General features: G+C 31.6%; 1 long non-coding RNA gene across 1 annotated transcript; it reads left to right on the forward strand.

The window, feature by feature from the left end:
• Window positions 1-4,680: 4,680 nt before the first annotated feature.
• Window positions 4,681-7,489, forward strand: LOC134695998 (uncharacterized). Its single transcript, XR_010102879.1, has 4 exons — window positions 4,681-4,722; window positions 5,288-5,457; window positions 6,075-6,186; window positions 7,412-7,489. It is a non-coding gene; the product is annotated as an uncharacterized LOC134695998 (long non-coding RNA).
• Window positions 7,490-9,377: the final 1,888 nt, after the last annotated feature.

Genomic DNA, 9,377 nt, shown 5'->3' on the forward strand with positions numbered 1-9,377 from the left:
CTATTTTTACATAATAATATTCATGAAATATGTTATAACTTTTATTACTATTGTAGTAAGTTATCTATTTTTACATAATAATATTCATGAAATATGTTATAACTTTTATTACTATTGTAGTAAGTTATCTATTTTTACATAATAATATTCATGAAATATGTTATAACTTTTATTACTATTGTAGTAAGTTATCTATTTTTACATAATAATATTCATGAAATATGTTATAACTTTTATTACTATTGTAGTAAGTTATCTATTTTTACATAATAATATTCATAAAATATGTTATAACTTTTATTACTATATTGTAATAAGTTATCTATATTTACATAGACTTTATATATAATACATCTTTGAATGTTTTCCTTTACATGTAACTATGTGCACTTTTACTTAACTTAATTATTGTATGCTGGTTCATATTCTGGACGCCAATCTTTGCTCCTTTATTATGTAATTCAATAACAAAAAAATTATGAAACTAAGAAACGGAAAAATACTAAATACTAAACTTGTTCAAAGGGTATCTACACGTCTCAATTTTCAAAATCGGTTATCTAAAAATACTACCATCGCTAACATTTTTAACAATAAAAATCGTGGTTACCCTTCTATCGATAAGTGTCATGCCAAAAAATGACTTACATGTCCCCGTCTTTCCACCAACAATACGGTAAGGTCCACGTTTAATGGTCGCACATTTTCTTTAAATTTTGAAACTGATATTACTTGAAAAACAAACAGTATTATTTATTTACTCACATGAAACAAACCGGGATGTGGTATTCAGTACGTAGGAGAAACTGGAAGATATTTATCAAAACGCACTCAAGAACATCTGTATCGTTTTAAAAGACCTAATAAATTCAAAAGTATCATTTACCAACACCTTAAGAAGCACAACCATCCTTTTAAATATTTAGCAGTTCAACCTTTAGAAGTAGTAAATAAGCAGCCTGGTGAATCGCATTCAAAGTTTGTACGATCACGGAAAATAATTGAATTAAATTGGATTAAAAAATTACAGACAGTTTACCCTCTCGGTCTAAATGATAATATCATGGGAATTGGTAATATATCTAGAACCAATTCCGTTAACATTTTGGATATTGTTTCTAAAACTGTTCGTAAAAACCGTTCTCACGGTTGTAGAACAAATCGCAATCAAAGAAAATTTCGGGCCAATCATACCAATATTTCGGACCTAATTTCTATTTCAAAAAACAACGGCAGACATTATCTGTTAACAAAACTCTGTTCGTTACCGGTTAATAAGTTAAATAAAATTTTGGAGGATTGCAACACAATTTCATATAGCAGTCCTAAGTATGAAATTGTTCAAATTATTATGGCATATTGTTATTCTAAATTATTTCCCAAAATTGATCGCCCTGAAGATCATAAAAAACATTTTATTAAAATTAAGTATGTCAATAAAGGCTTTGATTTTGTAAATATTGCCGGTATATTTAACGACCATTCTGTTAAAGAACAAATTCCTGGATATTTTGACAATACTGAGCTACCTCTTATTTGTTATATTTACAAGAAATCTACCCGGAAATTTGTGTTTAATTATAGTCAATTGTGTAAAGATGTTAATATCAGTGAAAATACACCTACTTTATGTAATTGCAGTAATTCCGAATATATTTATGGACCCATTTCCCATGTTATAACAGGAGATCTTAACATCGTTCAAGACCGAGAGTTAAAATCATTTCTCAGTAAAGGACCTAAATATCGTCCCCCGTCAATTATTAATTGGAATGAGTGTCGTAATATCATCCACGACTCACTCCATACTTACTGTATGAAATGGATAAAACGGGAAAAAGCTGACAAAAAATCTTTGGACTCTTTTTTTAATTCAGTAATGAAGATAGTTGATATACGTATTCAACATTTTAAAGAACATTTTACTATTAACAATAACCACAATAAACCTATTTCTCGTATCAAACATAAACTAAAAGAACTAGCCAAGGAATTTGTTTTTGTCCCGGCCGATAAAGCTGCTAATAATATTATTATTGTTTGACGTAAATTTTACATCGAGGTTCTGAAAAAGGAAATCACCAATTCACCAACATTCCAACTGACTCCATTTTCAGAAAACGAAATCTGTAACAAACATAAACTTTTAGCCACCGCTTTACAAGCAGAGCCAAATACAATGAAAGTTCCAACTATGTATTGGCTTCCGAAGCTACACAAAACCCCTTACAAATATAGATTTATTTCGTCTTCAAGCCATTGTTCAACTACTAAATTGTCTATTATTCTTACCAGCACACTTGGTACAATTAAAAACCTTATAATAAATTGTTCAAATAAGGCCTTCGAAAATAGTGGAATAAATTACTTTTGGAGTGTCAAGAACTCGTTGGAAGTACTTGATAAATTGCATGCTTATATTGGTGATTTTGAATCTGTTCAAAGTTTTGATTTTTCTACCCTGTATACCACATTGCCTCACATTCTCATTAAGAAAAAATTCACACACCTAATTAAATGGGCATTCAAAAAATCAGAATGTGAATATATATGTTCAAACTCTTTTAGGTCATTTTTTAGTAGCAATAAACAAAAAAACTATGTTAATTGGACATGCTTTGATACTATATATGCCCTTGAATTTTTACTAGATAACATTTTTGTTCGCTTTGGGGATTCCGTATATCGTCAGATTATCGGAATTCCAATGGGGACTAACTGTGCACCACTTATTGCGGACCTCTTTTTGTATTGTTACGAGTTACAATTTATGACAAAAATAAGCAAAGACCCATCAAAACAACATCTGATAAACAAATTTAATAATACTTTTAGATATTTGGATGATATTTTGGCTCTCAATAATGACGACTTCAGTATGTATATTAATGAAATTTATCCTGGTGAACTCACTTTAAATAAAGCTAATACTAACAATGACCACTGCCCTTTCCTCGATCTTGATATCTATATCACTAACGGAAAGCTGAATACTAAAATTTATGATAAAAGGGATGATTTTTCATTTCCTATCGTTAATTATCCGTTTTTAGATGGTGACGTTCCCTTGTCACCATCTTACGGTGTTTATATATCTCAACTTGTACGATTCGCTCGTGTATGTAACAATGTTTTAGATTTTAACGAGAGAAATTTATGTATTACTGAAAAATTATTACACCAGGGTTTTCGATATCACAAACTAGTCAAAACATTTACTAAATTTTATCATCGGTATAAAGACATCATTCGTAAATATAGCTCAACATGCAGACTTTTTATACGTTCAGGTATTTCACATCCAATTTTTTATGGAAATATTCTTTATAAAGCACAAAGGTGTCAGTATTCACCTCATAAACTTACAAAACCTTTGAATAGACTTATTAAGAAGGGATATAATTACGATACTGTTGTCAAGTCATTAAAGATTGCATATTTTGGCGTTAATATTGAGTCACTGATTAGGTCTTTGCGTCGGAACTAAACACATTTATTCTAAAAACAGTTGTTGGCATGACACGGGTTATGTTCTTCTCATATATGTTATGATGGTATGATACTAAACCCCTTACGGGAAGGATTGTGCCTGATGTTCATATGATGAAATCATAATCTTTCAGTCAGTTTAATTGAAGTCTGGAGCTGGCACGTCAGTTAACTGCTAGTAGTCTGTTGTTATTTATGTATTATTGTCATTTTGTTTATTTTCTTTGGTTACATCTTCTGACATCAGACTCGGACTTCTCTTGAACTGAATTTTAATGTGCGTATTGTTATGCTTTTACTTTTCTACACTGGTTAGAGGTATAGGGGGAGGGTTGAGATCTCACAAACATGTTTAACCCCGCCGCATTTTTGCGCCTGTCCCAAGTCAGGAGCCTCTGGCCTTTGTTAGTCTTGTATTATTTAAATTTTAGTTTCTTGTGTACAATTTGGAAATTAGTATGGCGTTCATTATCACTGAACTAGTATATAATTGTTTAGGGGCCAGCTGAAGGACGCCTCCGGGTGCGGGAATTTCTCGCTACATTGAAGACCTGTTGGTGACCTTCTGCTGTTGTGTTTTTTTATTTTGGTCGGGTTGTTGTCTCTTTGACACATTCCCCATTTCCATTCTCAATTTTAACTGATTAACTATTCGAAATGCACTCATACACTTATACTACAATCACGTCATGTCTGTTCTGTTCAATCGTTTACATATTTGTTGTGGATATTGTTTGTTTTCTATTTCCATAAAATACAGGCAACAGGTTTGAATTGGCGCATATTCTATGTGGCAGGGTAAAACTAATTGTGTGTTTTATTGCAATTTTTTGCTACGGTTGCAATTGTTTTTTTTACAACTGATACGTATAGTTAGTACTCGTAGTACATCATATGGTTTGTATATGTATATTTTTTTTTAACTAGACCAAGGAAACGACTTAAACAATCCACACACAAAGAATATAACTTCATGTCTCTTCAACTCAGGACTCATACACCAGCAGCAGTTGTTTACAAATTGTAGATTCTGACTTTTTAACTATCGTTCTAATATTTATAAAAAACCTTTTCAATAGGGACCTTCGCCAGGTCTGTATACTATTACAAGAAGAACACAGAAAGCATGGAAAGTAAACATAACAGCACAGACAGGTGTGGATTTTAATTACTTTATTCTGGAAAAGTATCACAATGATTATTTGTACAGAATATCCAGAAATCCTATTGCAGGTAAGTAAAATATAACATCTTTAATGATTTCAAAGTCTGATTGTTTATCATTTGTAACCGCCTCTTCAAAATACTATTTGTTTCCTTAACAGCCGTTCATGGAATATTCGAATGAAAACAGTTATTGCCAGGTTTTAATATACCCAATATCACTCAAAATGTTATTAATGGCAGACTGTTAGTATCTTTCTTTGATCTTGTTAGTTATTGTTTATAGTTGAATTGGTAACCGAATGCCCCTCTTTCTGACAAAAGTTAGCGAGGTTTGACAGCTTTAAACGTAACGAAGATATATTGCCAAATACTCAGTATTTAGTGTCCAAAAAGTATAGATATTCATTATATCTAATAGCTAACAGTTTTAGATCTGATCGCATTAAAACACTGAAATCGATTATGAAATTAACAAGCAATGTATGAAAGTTGAAAAGTGTTATCATACCACACAATTGGTAATGAAGAACAGAAAATGTAATTTTAAAAATGACGATGAAATGATCTGTAAAATTTCGGGGAGATTAGATTACTTAGCATGTTTAGTGTTCTTTTTACCTTTCATTAACAGGGGACAACTACACAATTGAAATAACAGTGTACAATTTACTGAACTACAGTAACGCACTATCAGATGTTATTCTGACTGATAATTATGGCACTGTAGAACATCTCAACATAACACATGTGTCATCGTCTTACGCAACAGTGGCTTTGGCATCAACTCAGTTTACAGCGCAGGTATGTTAAATTTAAATAATTTTACGGCTACTCTGCTGAAACAACAAGGACTATAAGGATCAAACAACTGTGGATTAATTATCATTCGTTTGATACCATTTTTTTTGCTTTTTGGGGATTCCTATAAGCCACGAGTTAAAATGTTCAACGAATTGCAAATTTTCTATTAGGTTGTATGCAGACGTAAGCAAAACATTGAAATCAGATATAAAAAAGACAAGTTTTCCACAATCTACGAAACTGAGTACCAACGAAAATAAATGAATCTACAGAAGATGATAAATATATAGAACTATATAATTTCAGATGTTGTCCGAAAAATCTACTGTATCTAAGATTATAGAAAAAAGAAGACACGAACACCTGCATGGCTGTAATTTTGAACTGTTAGCTTTTTAAAACTGCATTAGAGTCGAATAGCCAATATTTTTTACCCGGCTACAAAATATAAAGAGTCGTAATTTTAGTTTCAAACTTTTTTCTCGAAAATAATAGCAGTTCGTCTTATTAGACATTTCGATAAAATTATTTTACATTAGGTGACTGCAAAATTTTTAATTTCGATTGTAGTTACTTCAACACTACTATAGATTTTAAGTTTTCTTAAATGTTTACAGGAATATCAAGTCAGCATTTCTGGTATCGATGAATATGGAAATACTTTCCGCAGAACATCTTCATCGAAGATAAGACCAGTTAAGCTCAAGCTAATCGTAAATGTGCCTTCAGGTTAGTTGACTTTATACAGAAAATCGTTCGAACAACCTGTAAAATGTTCTACCTTTTGTCTATTCTTTTGTAGTTTTTTTTTATTCCAACTGGCACAATGGGCCAAGTGATATTTTCTAATCACTTGGCGTGCGTTGTCCTCCGTCGTCGTGTTCGTCATCGTCCGTCCGTCGACTGTTAACTTTTACAAAAATTCTCCTTTTGTGGTAAATTTAATCACTTGTATCTAGTTTATAAAATGCTTCCGACGACCCCGCCTGTTAACCAACATAAAATTAAAATATAACACGTATAATATAGGAGTGAATATACAGTTTTTGGATTATATCTCTGTACCTAAACCATTTAGAGTAAATCTCAGAGTTCATTAATTTTATATTTTGCTTCTTACTTGGGTAAACATGTTCATCAGAATGTCAGACGAATCAGACAACCTGTTGTTTGGTTGCTGCCCCTAAATTAGTTATTTTAGACAAAGTAAGATCTACAATTGCCCTTTATAGTAGATCGTTTATGATAGTTTGTAAATTTTTAGCATATTTTACAAAAATCTTCTCCTCTGAAAATACATAGACGATTCAACCACACTAAGCCTCAATTATCATTAGTATATCTAGTTCAAATATATATTAGTTGACCCCGATGCCAACCATCATGGCCGACATGGCTGAAAATAGAACGTAGTGGTGAAATGCAGTTTTTGACATTTATCTCTGATTAAAAAAGTATATAGTTGCATAATTTCATGCATCAATTGTAGGAATCAGTATCAGGTGAGTAACAAAGGCTCTTTGGAGCCTTGATTTGTATTATAACGATATACACATCCCTTATTTTCAAATGACTTGTTTGAGCTTTACTGTGTAACAAATTCAGAGAGGTGCTTTTGACCTTACATTACTTATTGATATTTTAAAGAAATAGAACTTGTCACTATTTTTAGTTACAATTGCAGAGAATGTATTTTTATAATTCCGTGGTATGTTGCAATTTCTTTCTATTTCCATTATTTCGACATTTTTGTTTTTATATCTTTTCCCATTTTTTTAAAAATAGACATGTTTTTTTGACTATATAAAAAAGCGTCAGAAATAGGAGCTTTTTAACGTATATAAACAGCAGATGATGTTGTACTCAATTGAGTAAGGCAATTTTATTTAAGTCGCTAACAGTAATTATCAGATTGATATAGTGAATTTAAAATCACAAAACTATTTATTTGTAGAATTGATCGCCGATACTACATCAAAGATCGAGTATACTGCCTTAAACTACTCACCAAACAACCAGACATTCATCGTAAGAATAGAAAACGATCGCCATTTTGTAGTCGATATGGCAACTGAAACTCATTTGATATTAGCTGGTGGAATGGCTAATGGTAGTTTTAACATTTTAGCGACGTCTTCGTACAAGACAGTGTGAGTGTCATGGAAGAATTTAAGTTTGTTTATTATCGTGAAAGTTAATGAACACTATTAGTATATTATTTGCTGCTATCATTAATCAAACATCATATCGATAACAGTTGCTGTTAGGAAGATAATGAAACGTCACAATTGCATTTGAAATATAAAATTAATTTACACGACATGTACATGTAACACAAACCCATGCATTGCATCACGGTATATGCACATATTTGTTGTAAATGTTAAAAACAATACTTTTTATTATCTCTCTTGCAAGACAATAAAAAACAAATTTGTATATGTTGAATTTGGTAACAAAAAAATACCTTTTTTTATGTTTTACCTGTATGAGTAATAAACTGAAATGTTTCGTAAGCCTAAGAAAACTTTCAATTGCAGGACACTTACAGTTTCTGTTTATGAACTAGGATCTACTGAAAACCTTCAACAAGAAACAAGGACTGTTTTCGTACGTTCAAAATTTAATGATATGTTGAATAATTTGTAAACCAATTTTTAAACAATTATCTGTTTAAACATAGTATACCACTTCTGCCTTTAACACTAATGTTGCATTGACCATAGCAATAAACCATAATTATTATTTAATACACAAATTACAATAAGATAAATAGTTGGTTCATTATCATAATCATACAATAGGACTTGAATCCGAAGGCATGGCCATTATTCTGTTCAATTGATAGAGCTTTACATGCAAACTAATATACCGTGATCGATAAATACGACAACTGACAGTTGCTAATGTATTTAAAGATGTGATCCCGTGACTTGTGTCATGAACTTTAAGATTTGATCACCCAAATTTGAGATGATGGCCATACACGCATGAATTGTTGATTTTACTCATTTTTTTCTCATACCTGTGTTAGATTAGCACGTGTGTCTGTTAATTAAGTCCGTATATCGTGAACATGCACGAGCGTTTAGTTTTTAATCGGACATGTAGATGACAAAAGAGGGCATATATTTATACTGAAAAATGGAGAGTTGACATATCAATAAAATAATCAAATTCAATCAAATATCATCAAAAACAACGGTACATAAATAGAACAAACAGGAGAGCTAGAATTGATTTTCATGTTATATAAATATGTCCTTTAACAGTTTGCTAATCATTTCACTGAATGGCACCAAAGTATGTCCTATTTATTGTCAAGTTAATTTATATAGCATCACTAGAAATTTCATTTTACAACGTATGAGGTAATAACATTTGCAAGTCAATGATAACCCAGAACACACGTTAAAGAAATAGAAAGAGTTGTTATCTGTTAACATGGGGTTAACAGGAAATGTATTAAAAGGTAAAAATGTGTTTTGCAGATTAGGTCTGATACCCCGACCACATGTTCTGTGACGTCAAATACAGGAAATTGTTCACTTACGTTTGAAGACGGTATGTGTTCATTATACAACTGGTTTGGACAGTCAGTTATACATTACGATGCAGCACTGACCTCATTGAAAGGAAGCATCGGATTAAATTTACGTCACACAAACATGTCGAAGTCACCATTGTTTGTAAATGTCAGGTATGTGTGATATCTGACCTCTCCCTCCCAATCGGCAATCATCGGCTGACTCTGCTTCTCTCCTTCTAGATGAGGTACGGAATCGGCCGAGTTGTTACGAATCTCCTATTCCCTGTTAATGCATGTAATTTTTTATAACAATAATGAAGTTCGTCTGGACCGATCGTTTGTATCATTCTCTCGCTACAATGAAATGCAATTTGATATATATGTATGTACT

This window comes from Mytilus trossulus, chromosome 14, assembly GCF_036588685.1.
Source record: "Mytilus trossulus isolate FHL-02 chromosome 14, PNRI_Mtr1.1.1.hap1, whole genome shotgun sequence".
In the NCBI taxonomy this organism is placed as follows: Eukaryota; Metazoa; Mollusca; class Bivalvia; order Mytilida; family Mytilidae; genus Mytilus; species Mytilus trossulus.